Source organism: Cornus florida, unplaced genomic scaffold (assembly GCF_030987335.1).
Source record: "Cornus florida cultivar Cherokee Brave unplaced genomic scaffold, ASM3098733v1 CherokeeBrave_3.0.0_Hap2_Chr08, whole genome shotgun sequence".
NCBI classification, from domain to species: domain Eukaryota; kingdom Viridiplantae; phylum Streptophyta; class Magnoliopsida; order Cornales; family Cornaceae; genus Cornus; species Cornus florida.
In genome coordinates this window covers 48,906,445-48,927,535 of record NW_026775578.1, presented here as the reverse complement: position 1 = coordinate 48,927,535, position 21,091 = coordinate 48,906,445, and the positions used below count along the sequence as shown (strand labels likewise).

At 35.1% G+C, this 21,091-nt stretch overlaps 2 pseudogenes; one reads left to right on the top strand and one right to left on the bottom strand.

Moving 5' to 3' along the window:
* Window positions 1–1,401: 1,401 nt before the first annotated feature.
* On the bottom strand, window positions 1,402–11,607 carry LOC132271661 (pentatricopeptide repeat-containing protein At3g49170, chloroplastic-like; annotated as a pseudogene).
* A 6,268-nt stretch (window positions 11,608–17,875) lies between these two features.
* On the top strand, window positions 17,876–20,713 carry LOC132271657 (rust resistance kinase Lr10-like; annotated as a pseudogene).
* Window positions 20,714–21,091: the final 378 nt, after the last annotated feature.

Below are 21,091 nucleotides of genomic sequence, written 5' to 3'. Positions count from 1 at the left end.
CCAGAAAATTTAACATTGCATCCCAACTTCTTTATAACATGCATTAACAATGAAAAATACGTTACATTTCATATATTTTTTCTTAACATATAACAAATATGAAAATTTTAAGATTTGAAAATAAGTAACTTTTTTATTTTTTATTTTTTTGTTTAATAATCAAGGTGTTTAGTACTTTGTCCCGACTAATCTACGAGACTAAAGTTTGAATTATATTCGCGATCTTAACTTCTAAAAAATTAATCAAATTTGAGAGAATAAAATAAGTAACTAGCTTGGATGACATTAACAAATTTCACGATAACGGGCCACATCTATCAATCGCCACATCTATCAATCATGGACTATATGCCACATGCCAAATATTTTTATTATGGTGGTAAATTTGATATTCTAAGAGTGAGAAGTTGGTTACTATATTGTGTTGGGAGGGTTGGACTAGGCCACTAGTAATACCCACTAAATCTGATATGTTAGTTACTATATTGGTTGAAATAACATAAAAGCCATGGTTGAATTTTTTTTCAAAACATTTCACCAAGTGATAATCAATTCAATACAAGATATTGCATTAGAAACAATCCAAGCAACCTTTACATCCACCTAAAAAATAAAACCATCTCGTTCTCACACCAAATCAAATATTGAACACAAAAGTTCTAAATTTTCATTTGAGATCAGAAACAAATTTCAAACAATTTTAACATCTCCTTGTGTTTAAACTACAAATTAAGACCCTCTATAAAGCCTAGTTTGGAATTGCGTTTTCAGCATTCAAATTGCGTTTTCAGCATTCAAAAGCACGTTGAATTTAAAAAATAATGTTTAGTGGTTTTTGGTGAAGAAAAAAAGGTAGAGGTTGGAGCTTTTGATGAAGCTAAAAATTGTAGCTTCTGAAATTACGTTATGCTAGAGGTTAGTATCTAACTTTTGTTGGACAATCTAATCCCTCTTTAAGTCTTATAATTACATGTTGATCTAAGTTAAAAACGTTGTTCGCCATTGACCATAGTTCTACACGTATGTCTCTATGATCTCGTTAAATATTATATGAGCTTGATCCTAAAGTTACTGGATTTATTTTATGTTATACATACATATATATATATTTATTTATTTATGAAGCATGCTACTTTTCACGAGTTTAATGCTGGTTTGAAGGTAACCATATACTTACCTTCTTGACACATTAACTATATTGTTTCACAGTATCATGTCCGTTGAACATTTGATTATTTCATTTTAAGTTTTTCTATAACTCATGAAAGCAAGATGGGAGTCAAATTTCAAATATACTCAAGTCGCACATGTTTATTAACCTTACATGTTTTTTTTAGTGACATCACTTCTATAATACTGATAAAAGAGCTTTTTACCATTACAACAACAACGCCAAACGCGGGCTCTAAGTGGATTCTTATCATTGAGATATGAAACAAAAGTTTACAAGGTATTATTTGTACACAGCTGCTCGGATTGCGGCATCTCGACAGAATTATTTTGCCCTGATTGAGTTTTTCTGGACCACAAAGGACTGGACTGATCTTGCTCAGAGGTTGAGTAAAAGAACTGTCTTTGGTTCACCAGTCAAAAAGCTTGAAAAGAACTTCAATGTCATCACTTCTTCTAGCAAAAAGCTCCTTCCTTGCAAAAGACCACAATACATTGGCAGGATCACATTAGGAAGTTTCACCGTTATACAACTATTACAACATTAGGAATCGAATATGTTTTAAAACTCGCTTTAGACTGTAAATTTTCTGATCAAATCCAATCAGGCATTTCATATCTAGAAACTATCAGTAATCTCTATCAGTTAATCACCCAATATCTAAACGCCATAGTTGAAACTGAGAATATCACAAAGGGCACATATAACACGTCCATTTTCTCTTCAAATTTAAACTCAGATTGCAAGTTGAGAAATTAACAAAAATAAAGGAAAAATTCTAAGAATTTAGCAAATCTGGTAGACGGGTGTAGCAAGAAGCCGAGAACAACAAAAATCTACAGGTAACAAGTATCCATCATTCCTAGCCAAAAAAAAGGAAAAAAAAAATCAATTTGGTTGTCATGATATAATCACTAAGAGAAGACTCGAGAATAAATTCAAGTGAGAACTGTATGCCACCATTCTTGTTTTGAAAAGGAAAGCTTCAAAATTCATGAATATCATGCTTAAAAAAGGAAACTAAGAAAGATTAAATGAGAGAGAGTGTGTGCTGAAGCTGGAGGGGAGTTGCCAAAGATATAAATTTTAAAAATAAAAAATGCATCAATATATCAATTACAAGTTTACAACTATTAACAAAAAATTACATGAAGCAAGAATAAAATAATTTTCAAAAAACTAGCTTCTAGAGCCACTAGAATTTAAGTAGAACAGATCATACGATATTAAGGAGAAAGTTGAAAAGCCAAAATGGATTCATGAAATTTGTGTCGTTTTCAAGAAGGAAAAAAAAAAAAATCTGCCGCTCTTTGAACCATAAATAATAGCTACTCAAAAAACTCCTTGTAAAGCTATATGTTACATCCTATGGAAGAAGCAAAGTTATCAACTAGGGTTAATATTTTATTTTCCTTTTTTTTTTTCCCACTATTTTTAAAATTTATTTTATCATCAGAGTGATACCTAGACACAGCTAATCTAAATTAATAGCCCTAGATAATCATAATCCTGCCAATAGTAATCATAACATCACTTGTTAAATTATCTCACCAAGTATGTACTTTCTTTAAGTAATGAATGAATTTCAATAACCATGTAATTGAATTATAAACAGACCTTGCAGTGGTTTTGTCTAGCAGATGAACAGCACATTCTGCACCAAGAAGCCAAACAAATTGAATCAGATATTCACTAGCTACTTGTAGTCATGGTATTGAAACCGATGTGCACAAGAGACAGCTTAAATTAGTCTCAATCATTTTGTTACAAGAAAAATTGGTCCTTTGATGATATATTAATGCACCGCATACCACATTGTAGGCAAACCCTAGACCATTAATGTTGACCTTAAGGATTTCATCCAAGGGCAATCTAGTAATTTTGATGATTACAAACTATTAATGGTGTTTGAGGACTAATGTTTACAATGAGTGTTATAGATGATTCATACTCAAAGAATGCCCTCAATGAAATAATAAAGATCATTCCAAGTATTCCATTATTCAAGACCACATCAATGGTAAGCAATGGATACAAAGAGACACGAAGTTGCAAGGAACCAAATGCAAGTCCACTCAAAGATAGCTTGGACTACAATGAACAAGCAAGCAACTCAAATGAAGAAAACAAGAATACCTTAAAGCCTAAATGACCATGGACAAAGCTTGAAGAAAGGGGTAGATAGGTTGGCGAGTGTTTAGGATTCAATGTTAAAATATTTACGAATCCATTTGAAGCTCATCTCTATTGGATCATGCATATCATTATATCATTCATGAGTTCTTATAACCATTAGCAATTTACTATGAACTTCATTACATATAAAATTCATATATGAAGTCGTTACTAAGAATGAGTCAGTTCAAGCTTTCATAAACATTGAAAGAACTCAACACTTGAGCTAGAAATACTAGGACCATGTACTTTAATCATATGATTTATATTGGTCTCCAGAAATTAGATTTTAAGGCTTTAAACTTATTATTCAATTCTAAGGCCTTTGTCACATTGAGTTGGTTTAAGACTCTAGAATCCAACACACTTGATGAACATCATTTTAAATGGTCCCTAGACCCTTAGAAATAGGACTTGAACTTAATTAAACCATTCATCAATGCACTAGGTGCTAGAGAGTTGGCTATCTCATAAGAAGCAATTTTCAGCACAAAAATTTCCTGACCAGGTTGCACTAAAACTGCCATAATTGTTTTTGTACTTGGAGTTTTTGAGTTAAGTAGGTGCCATTAGAAAGCCGACTTCAAGACGTTTAATTTGAACATGACCTAATTTGGACTTAAATTGACTGAGATATGGCCATTTGAATTTGGCACAGAGGGTCAGACGACTGCCAACCGGAGGTTCATGCGACATTAATTCCAAATGAAAAACATTATGAAGCAGGTTTGACTTTTTAGCTGTTAAACCGAAGCAATTCTGAAAAGCAATCTACCAAATAATTCCAAATGGGAATATATTAATGCAACATGACATCTGCCATACACATTGAGGGAGCACGTTCCCTGTTTAATCACTTCCTTGTGTTGCATGTGGGACGAGTTCGGTCAATATTGGAACTAGATATTATAATCTCATGACAAGTTATGTATTCATGTTGGATGATAGCAGAGTATTAGACATGAGTAGATAAATAATCGAAGGGTATGCACCAACATTAATCAACATTTTGAATCACAACAAGGTGGTTGATTATTGGACAGAAGTATTGCCATGAAACAGATACTCTAAAAGGATCTAGCAAAAAGGTTCAACACTTAAAGACACACATCTGTATCCGATACACTTACCCGAGTGACATAGATAGAATCACAATAAAAACACGAAAGACATTCTGCCAGATGGAGTGTGTTATGAATTAGGAGGTAGAAATGCGAAGAATTCGAGGATGACATGCTCATGTTCTTACCAAGGAAAAAGGATTACAAGGTCAAGTCAAATTTAAAAGATCATTTTGAGAGTTCTCACTCAACCTTCTTGCATGAATACATGACTCAACATGGCCTGCAATCATTGTGGCATTTACACACTTAGTTAAGGAAAAAAGAAAAGAAGGGTTTTGTTTCATTTCTCCTTTATTAGTCTAAAGAAGAAAAAGGAAGAAGGAAAAAAGAAAAAATAAAAAAGAAAAAGAAAGTAACATGAAATACCTGCAACCTCCATGATAAAACCAAGGCCAATGTCCTGTTTAGATGCACATCATCTGTCAAAGTCACGAGAAATTCAAGTATGTCACGTCAAACTCACGTCCTCTAGTTTAGATAATTAGCCAAGGAAACTAGGGAAGGAAAGGAAAGAAATTGATAATTTTAACCTCTTCATCTTGTTCATGAAAGATGGTGGAGAGAAAAAAAAAAGAAAAGAAAAGAAAAGAAAAGAAGAAGAAGATAAATGCTTTAGTAAAAATACAAAGCAATAATCATTAATTCCCTAATCCTTTCCCACCATTTCCCCCCACTTTTTGGAGGAGAGCAAAAAGATTGTTCAAGGGGTTACAAGCCCCTCCTTCTCCCTCCTCCTTTACTTCACCTCCACATTTTAAAACTAAACATGAGATGATTCCATCCTTTTTCTTTTCACTTCCTTTCCTACTAACTTCCTCAATCCAAAGTCCAAACACACTTTAGGATCAGTATTTAGGTGGAAAGTCTGATTCACCTAATCACCAAAATAGTTATCCTCCAATAAAGTATATATTGTGAGAAGAACACTGTTTGAATGTTCAAAATTTTTTTATTTTTATTTTCGTTGTGTCTTTCTTGCAGGCTACTAATTTTATTTTCTATATTCTTGTGATATTGAAGGGGTCTCTAGGTGAAATGGTAAAAATTCAAACCGACGATGGGGATTTAAGTGTCAGAGCAATTATCTAATAATAAAGGTTAGGTTTAACTTTAAACTTACCCTTTAATGGTCTTCAGAAAGTTTAAGGTAAGTTCGTTGTTAAGCCCATTTCAGACAACTTTTACAAATTCTAAAATTGTATAATTAAAACTAACATGTTAACCAAACTATGATCTCAGTCCATTTATTGATATTTGCAATTACATTTCATCTAGCATAGTACAGACACCTAAACTATATGAGAGTCAATATATAGAGAGTAGAATCACTTAAAAATTTCTAGAGCCCTAAATAGAGCAGTAAATGTGGAAATGTGTATTCATTTACTTAATTACAATATACAGGTAGAAAGGAATTTCCATAAGGGGAAGGTAAAACAATTAGATCAATCATGTAAAAATAATTTCACAATTTTTATTTTCTGTACAACATTATGGCCACAACACTAGCTGATAAAAATTTAACAGTTAGCCATGAGATTCCTATAAAGATTTCTCGGCACAAAACAACATGAAAATTACAGGTAAACAAGCTTCGTTGAATAAACAGATGGAATAAAATCACCTTAACCCAAAGTACAAGCAGTTGGATAAGGCTTAGCCAATACTGATGACAAGAAGTAAGCACACAATATAGCAAAACGCAGTTTCAAACCATACAAACAATACATTGATGCACATTCAGAAAGAAAAAAGAAATTGCTACACGAGATAAATCATATGATTCAATTCCCATTTAAAACCTAAATAAAACTAACAGAAAACACAAACTCAAACAAAACACCAAAAAAGGTCTCCATACTTTACCAAAATTGCAGAACAAGTCAGTTAAAAGGATCAAAACATCAAACTTTCTAAAAAAACAACAAATCCAACAATATAAAGCAACTAGAAAATGACGCAATAACATGCAAACATGTACCCAGTGCACAAACTCAAGCTCAAGAACCATAAAATCTCTAAATCAATAATAGAAACTAGAGTTCATAATTAAAAAATGAAAAGAATTAAAAAAAGCCCCAAATCAAGCTAGGGCTTTTAGGAGTTGAGTTACTATTCAGTCGCCAGAATCTGAACGGTCGAATCTCCGATCACTTCCTTCGTTTCTTCCTCAGACTCGGAAGCGTGAAAATCCACTCATCGGCTGATATAATCTCCACATCATCAAATGAGAATCACAACCCTGGCAAATGGGGACATAAACAGACTCCGCACAAAATTTTTCTTTTCTCTTTTCAGAAGAAACTTAAGTTGAAAAGATAGATAAATGTATATATATACATATGTATGTATAGCCCTCCTTTGGTATTTCTATGATAAGCTATTCTGGAAGGGATAAATATCCTCTCCACTTAGAAATTGCAAAAAGAAACCATTAGTGTATGTATGTACATATTTATGTATATAGAAATAACATTGGGTATGGCACCTCTGGAGTGCTTCTAGGGTAGCGAACGGACCTGGAAATAATAAGAATCCTTCTTTTTCCATTAATGAGGATGGCTCTGTCGTCATAAGACACAGAGAGGTAACCAAAGAACAAACCCATTATACCGACTCAGATTTTAGACAAAGATCTAAACAGAGATTGAAGAATAGAACCCTAAATCAGATGTTTGGTTATTTTTCTGTTCTACAAAACCCTAAATCAGAGCTTAGTTATGGGAAATCATAGATGGGTTATGATTGGCTCTGTATATGATAGTAATTAGATAAAACATAGCATAAATCCAAAACTTTGAAATACACAATATTTTGAATAGGTGGGATTTGGGGATATTTGGTTTTGGTGGTTTTTTGGAAGGGATCGAATTTGGGTTGGGGGAAATGGTATGTAACATTAATGAGTGATGGGACTGGTCTGGAACTTTTGGTGGGAGAAACAGGGCAAGAGTGTGTGGTCAAGGGGCATGATGGGCGATGGGTCATCATTTGGCAGGTTAACTTGGATACTTTTTTTTCCTGGTAACTCAGTATGGGAAAAGTTTATCTGAAATGAAAATGCAAGGTGGGATAAAACTGAATTTTAAGAACCCCAAATTTTGTGTACCTGAGCTCTCTAGCTGGGAAATTCAGCTCCTTATTTACAATCTTCTAGAAAACCTCTCCAGACCCACTTGCTTGGAATTCAAAATAGTTCTTTGTAGCAATCCGAAAACTAGTTGCCGAGATGTGGGCTATGAACCAGCTGATGGAGTTCTTCGAGCGTATATGTGCATCTGCTAGGGCCTTCTTGACACTTCCCAACTCTGCAACCTTACTCGCTGCCCCGTTCCCTGTGAGTATTCACCTATAGAGAGAGAATTTGAATCCATATGACCTAAATGCACGCTCAAAAGCTCAAGAATTGCAAGCTAAACAGACTCTTGTTAACTAGCCTACTCTCCACGAAGCTTGTACCGAATTGCCCTAGAGAAATAACCGTATGCTTCTAGTTGAGCTTTCAAGCTGGAGATGGATTTCTCCAGCTCCACTTCTTCAATCAAGTCAGCCTTTGATGAGTCCATTACAGAGGCTCCATTCCTTCAGGGAGGAACCTCACGAAATCATGGAAAAAAAAACACAGAGTTGGTCCAGTGGTAGTGGGATTGAACGGGTGGGTTGTTCTGGCATTTTGTGTAGGCTGAGGGTGACAGGAAGCTTTGGTGAGTTTTGAGGGGATAAGAATCAGGAGGAGGGGTGGTGAATTGATTGGTTAGCAAGGAAGGATGTGGTTCATAGTGACGGATTGCAGGAAGGTTGAAAGAAGGGGAGCTGGAAGAGAGGAGAGGGAGGAGAAGACTCATGATTTTTCTCTTATTCTTGTTGTTTAACCAAAAAAAATTCGAAGTTCACTGAAGCAGTGCTTTAATGACAGAAGAAGAAATGGTAAAATGGGAGCAGGATATTGAAGTTACTTATCTGAGATATATATATAGATATCCTTGTCTCAACAGCAATGCAGCAAAATGAACAGCACAGCTAACAATTCCTAATTTAGCCTGGGGATTTCAAACTACAAAAAAAAAAAAAAAAAAAAAATGACATCAGTTTTACTTGCCAATATAAAAATATATTGCAGCTTGTACATGTACATCTAACAATGACGGAAGCTTTCACCCTCTTCTGAGTCCTGAACTGTGCTGAGAGCAAGTTCATATCCTTCCACCCATTGAAGATGGATCCTGAAGGGTAAAATCAGATGCAAGTTGTCAGAACGAGTCAGTGGAGAACCCTTCTAATGCTTGCAACTTACATGGCAAGCAATCCATCATATTAATTCGGACTTACTGATTCCTTTGGATTTTTCCTTAACCAATCCCCACTACTGCAGATCAGAAAAATTGTAAGACAGGCACTAGAAGGTAAGCTTAAATAGATTTTTCCACTGAATACAGAACTCCCATCTCAATGTGATCATCACTTCCATTCATTTCAAAACAATATAACATAATCACCAGTAGTCGTTGCAGGAACACACACCATTTTTCATATGATGAAACCGGTTTGAATCCCTTACTATTATTTCTCTCCCTGTTGCCATCGATATGTATTTGATTGCGGTATGGCAATCTCCACAGACACGAAGATTCTTAAAAACCCTTATGGGTTTTGACTTGGATGTGCTTATAAGACCAAATGCCACTACTATTTTCTCACTGTGTTGAAACAAATACTGTTCCTTCTGTTCCTCCTCCACATCATGAAGAACATAATCTGTGTTAGGGACATAACCCATCTCCTTTATTCTGAGAGCCAAATTATCTAGTTCTTCATATATCTCCTGTGCTTGGGGATGAGAGGTGTCCCCCACGTAAAACTTGTGTACCTTGTTTTCTGTCTCTATCCAGCTACAGCCTGCTTCCTTAACCAAATTTCTCTCTTTCATGCCTTTTCTGATCGCCACTACATCTTCCCATTGACCAGTTGAAGCATACAGGTTTGATAATAAAATGTATGCTGCTGGATCATTTGGGTTTTGCTCAAGAATCATTTTTGCAGCATGTTTCCCAAGCTCTGTGTTACCATGAACTCGGCAAGCTCCAAGCAAGGTGCGCCAGACCAAAGCATCAGCCTTGAAAGGCATTGAGTCAATGAACTGAACAGCCTTTTCGAGGAAGCCACATCGTCCAAATAAATCAACCATGCATGCATAATGTTCCATCCTTGGGCTTATTCTATGTTCTTTGAACATTGAGTTAAAGAGTTTCCATCCCTCATTAATCATACCGACATGGCTACAAGCTGATAAAACAGCAAGATATGTAATCTCATTCGGCTTTACACCTGCCTCAAGCATTTGGTAGAACATTTCCAAAGCTCTTCTTGCAAATCCATGTTTTGCAAACCCAGTGATTATTGAAGTCCACGATATTACATTCCGATCTTCCATTTCATTAAAAACTTGAAAAGCAGCTTCTATGTTCCCACATCTAGAGTACATAGAGACCAAAGCATTACAAACGGATTGGTTTGACTCGAACGTGGCTTTAATTAAGCGAGCATGGATTTGCTCGCCCTTACTCACGGCACCTATACTTGCAGCTCCACTCAATAGACTGGCGAATGTGAAAGCATCAAACATGATTCCAGCATCCTTTATTTGATGGAAAAGCTCAAAGGCTTCATCAGCATTCAAATTCTTGGCATAGCCATCAAAAATAGTGTTGTAGGAAACCAAAATTTTCTCAAATAGAACATCAAAAGCTCTCCGTGCATCTTCCATCCTACCAGATCGAGCATACATGCTAGTAAGAGAATTTCCCACGCAATCAGCTGAAGCAAGACCCAGTTTAACTGCATGGGTATAAACTTGTTCACCCATACCTGAAACAGCAAGATTTCCACATGCCTTGAGAATGCTGGAAAATGTGAAATGATTGGGTAAAACTTGACCCTGAATCATCTTGCCGTATAGTTCAATAGCTTCCTTATCGCGACCTCCGCTTTGCACATACCCGGTGATAATTGCAGTCCAAGACATGACATTATGATCAGGCATCCGATCAAATACCTTCCTTGAATCATTCACAGATCCATCACCTACACACTTTGCATACATGTCCACCAAACTGCACCCAACACAAACATCCATAGCCAAGCCAGACTTAATCACCTGAGAATGCAATTGCTGCCCAATTGATAACAATTCTAATTCTGCACAACTGGAAATGACACTGCTATAAGTAAAGCGGTCCGGTTTAAATCCACTCAATACCATATCCAGAAACAAGTCAATGGCATATCTTGCATGACCCAGCTTGGGAATATCTAGTTAGCATCAAAGTCCACGTAACTTCATTCTTCTCAGGCATTTTATCAAACACCTTCTTTGCAGAGTTCAAGTCACTACAACCCTTTGCAAACATATCAATCAATGCACACCCCACACACACATCAGACTCAAAATACCCAGTTTTTATTACAGACCCAAAAATTACTTTCCCAATCGAAGCATTTTTAACGTCCGAACAAGCTTGTATCACAGCCGAAAAACAAAATTGATTTGGGTTCTCTCCAAATTCAAGCATTTCAAAGAATGTAGATATTGCTTTTGAATTCATACCATTATGTGCAAAGCATGAGATCATTGCACTCCATGAAACCAAGTCTCTACTCTCATCCATTATCTCAAAGATAGAATTAGCAGTTACCGAATCCCCACATTTAGAATACAAGCTGATCAGTGAATTAAGCACAACAGAGTCAAGTTCGAGTCCTGACTCGGACAATTTGCTGTGAACAAGCTTTCCAAGTTCAAAGTTTCGTGTTCTGATGCAGGATTTGAGGAGGACCGAGTAGGTGATGAGGTCTGGGGCGAGTTCATGTTGGGTCATGAGATCAAGGGTGGAGGTTGCTTGGTGGAGGTGCCCACATTGGCCAGACGAATCAGTCGGTTCTTGAGAGGTTCGAAGTTGGGGTTCTTCAAGGATTGGATGGACGATAATTTTTGGCGGGAAGGGTTTATGGGTTTGAGCGATGACGGGATCAATTTGGCGGAAGAGGGAAGAGAGAGACTGATCATCCTCTCAACGGCTATTTTGATGTGCAATCAAAATGTCTATTGAATAAGGGTTTGGTGGTTTTAATAAACTGAAATCTTTGATATTTCTATTTCTTTTTTATTGGAAAAATGCACTTGGCAAACCATACAACTCCTCAATCGTGGTACACAAGAAATTCATGCAACCATTAAGACTTGAATGCTTACTGCGAGGAAATGTTACTAAGCTATAATCGTTATTTTTTATTATTGTTATTTGAAAATGTTAATGTATTATTATGATAATCCCAACATAATATTAAATTTCTACGTTTTATTTGAAAATTTGAAAAAAAAATTATATGCATAAAAAAGAAATTATTATTATGGTTGAAAAATTATTTTACTAGTAAAGTCTTATGGCCTATTGGTATCTCCTCTACCTTCCGAAATGAATGATTGGAGTTCGAGTTTCTAAAGAAACAAAATGAGTGTGTAAATTTCTTATCAATAAAAAAAAAAAAAAATTTTTTTATTTCACTATTTATCTTCGTTATACTTTCAGTACGATTACAAAAATAGTTTTAGAGGGGTATTTATTCTAAACGGTTTCATATAAACACTACTCATTGGCTAAGTTGGTGTAGGGATCACAACACAATCGGGTGAGTTGGGGTCTGACATGTTTTTTTCTTTCATATATGCACACATGATTTTATTAATCTATATTAATAAGATCATTATTTTCATATGTTATAGTTCAGGACAGATCTTCGACTAAAGTTGGGGGAGGGCATGTTTCTTTGTCCCAATAACACTAAAATTTGTGTGCTAATACCGTATGCATAGAAGCAAAAAAGAAAAATTTAAGTACGCAAGGGGTATTCCCAGGATGGGGCGGATGGGCCATGTGCCCCTTTGTCAAAGCAAAAGCGAAAGAAAAGAAAATGAGTCCAAAGAAAGATAAAAAAAAAATAAAAAGCAGTCCAAGTTCATATTGTCCAAAATATTGGCCCAGTGTGAATACCATAAAACTCAAAGCCCAGTCCATAATCATGGGCGGGAATTCATTAACATGCTTCTCAAAATGTCTTTGTTCTGGGTGGGCGTTTGGCCATGGCAATGGCTGTGGTGGTTGCAGTTGGGGTGTGGGCAGGGTTTGTGGAAATGAGAAGAAGAGGTTCGAATGGGATGGTTCATAGAATGAGCTAGGAAGATTCCAATTCTTTGCAATTTCTCAGCATACGGGTATGAGCACTTTTTGATGGAGAATAACTTATACCTCACCGAATTGAAAATTACACTGAAGGTCTTTGATGATGGTATTGTTGGACTTAGAATATTCTATAATTCAATATTGGGCACATGCATGTACAGAACAATTACCGAAAACATTCGGTGTAGTCCGACATTTTATTTTATATTTTTTTTCCATTTCATATTAAGTGCATACAATTTTATTAATCTAAATTAATTAGTTTCATTTTTTCAATATTCAACTGAACTAAGGGGAGGGAATGTTTCACTTGTGTGCGTGTGTCAACGTTGGTGCTATTTGTCCTTGAGCATCTCATAATTTACTATCGGGCACATGAAATTGCCTAGTCTCTCATGCACACGACAATTACCTAAAAAATTCGGTGGGGTCTGGCATTTTATTTTTTTCCATTTCATATTATTTTATTAATCTAATTTAATTAGTTTCATTATTTCCATATATTATCGTTAGAAAAGATCTTCAACTGAAGTTGGGGAGGGGGTGTTTCTCCAACAACTCAATCCAATTTTGTGTGTGTCGAAGATGTGCTGTCGGGCCTCTTAAAGCATCCCATAATTCATTACCGGACATGCACATGTAGTCCACTAGTTCCATTCATCCCACATGCACCGGGCAACTATTGAAAAAATTCAGTAGGTCCTTGTCCCACGTTACTAAATTACCAAAAAAAATTTAGTGGAGGTGAGGAATTCGATAGACGACCTTTTTTTTCCCATTAGGCTCTCTAGTTAGTGTCGGCTATATGTCTCTCAGTTTTGAACTGCGCAATGACTACAACTTGGCCCAGCAGGTTGCTAATGTCTTTATAAATCACTCCCAAAACAGCTTCTATAACCATCATCTTCATCGCAATCTAGCAGTCACCCTCCACCATAACCTTTGCATATCCCAAAATGGAAGCAACTTCTAAGCTTCAAGTAAAACTAGTGCTTGAATGTTACATCCTGTTAATACTCCACCATTTTCATCCCTTAAGATAATTCTGCACCCAGTGTCGGATCCATTTTTTTTTTTTTGAGGGGCCTGTTGAAGAATGAAAAAAATTGAAGATTTTTTATTTTTATTTTTTTATATAAAAAAATAATAAATATAAGAATTTAATTTTTTATGACTTGTCCAACACGCCGAGCTGTGTCCAATATGTGTGGGTGTGTGAGACTTAGATTCTTTCACCTTTTAGTTCAATATGTGTCGGTGTGAAACTCATATTTGCCGTTTTAACGGTGACTATTCTTTCTAAATTAAATGGATGTGAGATAGTAGAAACCAAAAAGTGAAGAAATAAGAGTCTTAACTTTAATTTCTTTGGGACCAAAAAATAATGTGGGTATTTTCAAAAACTGAATGAAAATATGAACGTGGGTGAGAGAGAATTGATCACCATGAATGTGAAGGGACGGTAAAGAGTAAAAAAAGATGATTATCTTTTGGATTTAAAAAATCAACGGGGGCAAAAAAAGTGAAGTGAAATATTTTTACAAATTGAATGATGGCATTTTTCAAAATTTAACAAAAAAATTTAAGTAATAATATAAATTAAAAAAATTTCAGTAGAAGCATCCTGCCATTGGGTCTTAATCAGGTCCGTGCCTGTCTACACCCACACTCTTTAATCAAGGCATTGTAACAGCATCAAAATTCAACTTAACTATATCCCTAAGAGGGTTTAATCAGTAAGAGGGAACTATTTGCAAAATAATTCCTACACTCCTTGTTAGAGTTAACGTTGGTCAGTTCACTTAACTCAATATGTAAAAGTATCGTTTTACCCTTACTCAAAATCTTATTGGCTTATATGTATGTTGACATAACCCTTTTACCCTTATGAAAAATCTTATTGGCTTACATGTATGTTGACAGATATAATCTTATTGGCTTATGATCTTACTGAGAACCCTAGCTACTCTCTTTCTCTCTCTCTCTTACCTGAAACTTTACCAAATCACTACAAACCCTAACTCCCCTTACTCTCAAAGAGCACCACGAACCACAAAATTGATGTAAAAACCTTTTTTTTTTGGGTTTTATGCTTTTAGGACTTGTGATGTTGTGTCCTGAATTTGGATGTCGGGTCACGTTGCAACCTACTTTCGCATTGCTTGTCGTGGACTCTAATTAATACTCTCTTGTAATCCAATATATAAGAGCGTTTATAGTTTAGAGTGGGAAGGGATAAACACTAAAAAAAGTAAATAAAGATAGTGAGGGACTGAAACTTGTAATATATGATTTTATACATATTGAGGACTTTTGCCGGATCTTCACCATGAACGTAGAGTATTCTTTGTGTGTGGTATGTTTATTTTTCTGTCATGTTTCGTAATTGTTGCTTGAGTTTGTTGCGTTTATCGTAACAAGACTAAATATAAGATTGGAAAAAAAAAAAAATCTGTAAAAAAAAAAATCAATAGTGAAGGATATTAAAGAACAGTGGATCAAAAAATATAGACAAACAAAGTAAAGATTAAGTTCTAGAACAAGAGGAAGGTCAGGGTCTTCTTCTATGAAATCAAAAGATGCAAAGTTTGCACAAAAAAAGAAAAAAACAGAAATAGAGGTCGAATACTGCGGGTAACTTAATTGATACTGAGAAAATAGAGATTTTTTAAAAAAAAAATATGTGATGATAATCGGTTGGGAGATAGAAACAAGGAGAAGGGTCTAAGAGAAATAAGTTGATTAGACCGATAGATAATGTGTGTGAGAGAGAAAATATTTTATATAACCAGAATGAGAGATGGAAGGAAAAAATAGGGAGAGAGAAAGAAAAGGATAGTGTGAGAGTGATAAACTCATTAGGGTAATTTTGTGTGTGTAATGGACTTAATCTTGATTGAAGTCCGAGGTGATTAGAGTAATTTTGGACAAACCTAAAGGGAGGTTGACCATATTTTTCACGTGATTTCATTTACGGATAATTTGGAAATTTTTTAAAAGAAGTTAGAGTAATTTACCTATGGAAAATGATAAGGGGCCGAAGGATAACTTCCAAAAAAACGATCGAATCTAATGTGACCAAGCCACGTCAGATTCTCTAAAACTTCGTGTGAAGAGTAAAAGAGCCATCACGTGCTTAGCTTATCTCCAAAAATAAAAAATAAAAAATTGTTTGAGAAGAAGAGGAAGGTAATGGAGTCATAGACACTGTGAAGATGACCGGAAGAAGATGGGTATATTCTATACAAATAGAAATATATATATACACACACACACACACAATTACATATATGTTGGTAATAGATCATAAATATTAAAGATTTTTTTTTACAAATTTCTCAATAGATTTAGGTATTACTCAATGATTTGATTTTAAGAAATATATAATCATATTGTATTCGAATCACGCAAAAAAATTCGAAAGTATTCACAATGATTTGGGATTGGCTCTCTCTCTATCTAGGGTTTTGAATTAGTTTTCTTCTCCACCAGTAATTCAATAGGTACAGTGATTTAATTTGATGTATTTAATCCGTGTAAATTATAAAATATATCAATTATGAAAAAAAAAATTCTAAAATATACTACATAACAAGATAAAGATAAGTCAATTCCTGAAAAAAAGAATAAAGATAAGTCGATTCCTAAAAAAAGGATAGAGATAAGTTCTCTATAATTTTGGAGACTTTTGAGTTTTCTGGTATTTCTTTTCACGATATACAATCACCTTACCACCTTCCTTTTTTTTTATTTCTTTTACCTGCAAGTGATGGGCTCTTTTGCTAGGGGTGAGAATCTGACGTGGCCAAGCCACGTCAAGTTCGGTGATCAATTCGTGGGATACCTTTTGATTTCTGTATCACTACTTTGTACCTATATACACACACAAAAAATTATAGTTTAGTAATACTTTCTTATCTTTTAAAGGCAAATAGGTGAATCTGTATACTGTCAATGTTTAAAAAAAAAAAAAAAATTGTAAAATGATTTTTGAGATGTTAAGGCCAGGACTCGGAAACATGAGGCGTGGGCTAAACAAACCCATATTGTACCATATCTAACTAATGAATTAGGCCCATTAGGCCCAAGCCACTACTATTACATTTACATCCAATCTCTTGTGCTTATAATTCTATTTGTCCATTTATTATTACATCTAAAACTAGTAGCCCATGTTGTATCTCATGGAATAACCTTTCAATCTTTGCCTGTTGACTGATCTATCTTTCTAATTAGAAAGAAGTCAATTTGGCCTGTATCTGATCGAATTTTAAAGTTATTAAATGTCTTTTTAAATAGATGTTTTCAATTATAAGGTTATATGTCATTGTAAAATCTAACACTAACTTGTAAGACTTTGACAAAATATGAATGTAACACTAGTCTTTCATAAATCATACGAGTAATATTATAAAAAGAAAAAAAGAAAAGTTAGCGAAAATTGGTTTAACCTAGTTTTTTTGAAAATTGATAAAACTAAATTTCCTCTATTATGAAAAGAAGCATTTAGCCCAATGGTATAACCTCCTTATCTTCAAAGAAGAGGGAAGGGGTTCGAATCCCGGCGTAGGCAAAAAAAGTGTGTGTGTGTTTGCTTTACCATAAAAAAAAAAAAAAGGCCTAATTTTTATGAATATATATTTTTCTCTCTAATTGATATAACACATCCTCTTTCAAAAAATTATTTGCACTCAAGATTAATCGAATCTTATTTCTATATTTTTTGAGTCACAGGTCCAAATTCTCATATACCCGAACTTTTACGAAGAATTTAATACGCAGTATATAAACAATGGTGAACTAATATAAATAAGCCTCCTTTTTATGAATTTTGCTCCACCATTCGTAATCACTTTTACACATTGAATACTCTTTTCTTACAAATTTGGTTTTTCAATACAAACATTTTTAGTGCCCCTAGAATAAAAGAGAGTGTTTAATAAAGCGTGAAAGAAAAGATGGATGATGCATCCTGAGTTACAAATGTCAAACTTTATTATTATTATTTTTTTTGTCAAACAAGAAGAAAATTAAAAGGGAAAGAAAATAATGCTTGCGACTTTTCTATAGCTGCCAATTAACGAACCCCTCAATCTTTTTCCTTCTCTTTCTTCTCACATGTCATGAGTAGGCCCTCTATTAATTTTAAGTCGTCCCCTCATCTGTCGAATGAATGGTTTTGATTTTTCAGAAAACTTTATATTATTAGGCCTAAATGAATATCCAGTTATAGAGTATGCACAACAATAAAATAAATCCGTGTTTATGCTTCTCAAAATTTTCCACATTCCCTATATTTTTTCTTTTGCTTCTACCTCTCCTCCCTCTGTTTCTTCGCATCTTCAAATTAATCGAACTCGCTTGCAGTCTTTCAAATCTCTCTCTTTAATCCATACGCACAAATACTCGCAAGCAAGAATTTAGAAATGATGCCAAGAGCATTATTAAGATTTAGTAGTAGTAGTATAGTTGGGGTTATGGGTCTTGTTGTACTTACTCTGTTTCCTGAAGCTTATATTGCTCACAAGCAGTGCTCCCTTTCTTACGGAAACATCGGTAACATCAGCTACCCCTTTCACTTGAGAGGCCATCCTCGTAGCTGCGGCGACGGTCACCACCGACTGGATTGTGAGAACAATCGCACCACTGTGGAGTTGGCTGGAGTCAAATACTATGTACAAGAGATCTCTTATAGATACCAAATAATAACATTAGTGGATGTCAATATAAACGAAGATTACTGCTCCTTTCCTCGCAATTCCTTCCCATTCAATTACCCAGAAATGTATATGACATTGGGATCTCCTATGATATATCTTGTGAGTTGTGCAAGCCCAGTGAATTCTTCAAACTACGTAGATTTCTCTTCTTGCGTCAACAGAAGCAGCAATTCTTCCTCCTCCAAAACAAAGTCATCATATTTTGTCCTTAATGTTTCGAGTTCATTCGATTTCCATGACTCCTGTACCATCAACCTTGAGTATCCGTTCATTGAGGTACTCCAATTGGACCTCACTATTTCTCAAATTCATCAGGAGTTGCTTCGAGGGTTTGAGCTTTACTTTTACCTTCCTTCGGTTTCAAATTTACAGCAGAGGTATGTACTGTGGAGGTATCAAATGAACATAATCACACCAAAAAACAAATTCTATTTTAGGGAGCACCGAATTGATTTGGTGTTAAAAGGAAATTTAGTTAAAATTTTGAACTAAATTTTCTCTAATCTCAAACCCAACAAAAATGTATTCTTATTTCTTAGTGAGTTTTATGCCAGTGTTTGTGTATAGGCTTTTGCTTTTGCGGATAATACTAATTTCACCCCACTCCATTGGCTGAATGCAGGTTACAGCAATTTTGGTTTGATAATCAAAGTAAGGATATGCCATTCGGTCAATTTCTTTTCTATACTTAAATTTAATTTTCTTGTATACCTCATTTTGATATTGTCACTTTTTTTTCTTTCTTTCTGGATGATTCGTTTATCAGAGCAACTAATCATCACGATAAGTAACATAGGTGAGTTCATCTCTTGCTCTCTCGCATGTTAGCTTGACTAATTAAGTAAACATGCATGTACTAATATCTAATCTCTATCCATCCATCTGTCTTTTAGGAGCGTATATCATATTAAGGATTTCAATTGGGGGGTTGTGCTTAATTATATTGTTGTGCTTGATCATTCTCTTGTCTTATAATTGAACTACATGTACTAATATTTATATTCTCTCATTCTCTCAGGAGTGTACATCGTGTTGAAGGTTTCAATTGGCTTGTTATGCTTGATTATATTGCTGGCAAATAGATTTCGCCGAAGACACTTGTCCATCGATGATACCATTGAAAATTTTCTCCAGAGTCAAAATAACTTCATGCCAATTAGGTACTCCTATTCAGATATAAAGAAGATGACGAAAAGTTTCAGGGATAAGTTGGGTCAAGGTGGATATGGGTCGGTGTTCAAAGGCAAGCTCCGAAGTGGTGATCTTGTGGCAGTAAAAGTATTAAACATGTCGAAAGGTAAAGGGCAAGATTTCATCAGTGAAGTGGCCACAATCGGAAGGATTCATCATATTAATGTGGTGCGAATGATTGGATTTTGTGCAGAGAGATCTAAAAGAGCTCTCGTATATGACTTCATGCCTAACGGATCTCTTGATAAGTTTATTTTCTCAGGAGCAGAGAAGAATCTACCCCACATCAGTTGGGAGAATTGCAGTTGGAGTGGCTCGAGGGATTGAATATTTGCACCGAGGCTGTGACATGCAAATTTTACATTTTGATATCAAGCCTCATAACATTCTTCTTGACGAAGACTTCGTCCCAAAAGTTTCAGACTTTGGCCTTGCAAAATTGTACCCCACAGATGATAGTATCGTCTCTCTCACTGCAGCAAGGGGTACGCTTGGATATATTGCTCCAGAGTTGTTCTATAAGAACATTGGAGGTGTGTCATATAAGGCTGACGTGTATAGCTTTGGTATGCTGTTGATGGAAATGGTCGGGAAACGGAAAAATGTAAATCCACATGCAGAGCACACAAGTCAAATATACTTTCCATATTGGCTTTATGACCAAATCAATCAAGGTGAGGACTTGCAGTTGGGAGATGATGCCAATGAAGAAGAAAAAAGTTGTGCAAGGAAGATGATCATAGCTGCATTGTGGTGCATACAACTAAAGCCCGTGGATCGCCCCTCGATGAGTGAAGTCCTGCAAATGCTAGAAGGGGAGGAGGAGCTACTGCAAGTGCCTCCCAAACCTTTCCTTCATTCCAATGATATGTCAGTGGAGGATCAAGCCGACAACCACCCAACAGGCATACCAACTTCATCCCATGCTGTTATGAGCATAACCATGGATGACATGTTAAGATAGTATTGTTTCATATTTTTCGATATAATCACTTTGTTATGTTGAATTGGTAACCTTTTGGATTAAGCATGTCAAATTTTGTAGGTAAATTCTGTTCATCTTATGAATAATAAAAGGACAATACTTCTCTTCTAGTCACTCCTAATTTGGCTCAATTATACATAAACATGTCTTCTTTTATTGTAAATTAATAAAAAAAGTAAATACATAGAATGACTTTTGGGTAAAACAGTCCAGCGCCAACTGGCCTCCAAGCTTTTACGCCCTCTTAGCTTTCCTTCTCCCTTTGCCGCTCCAATGCACATCACCACCAACCACCATGGCTGCCATACCCTCCACACTCTTGCACTCTTTTTTGTTTTCTTTCCCTTTATAAAATGATAATTTGTTTCCCTTGAAAAAACAATAGTAGTCTTATTTATTGTAATATAATATACTATTATAATAAAGACATTATTGAATTTTTATACCAAAGTCACCTTCCAATACCTACCGAACAAATTTAGGGGATA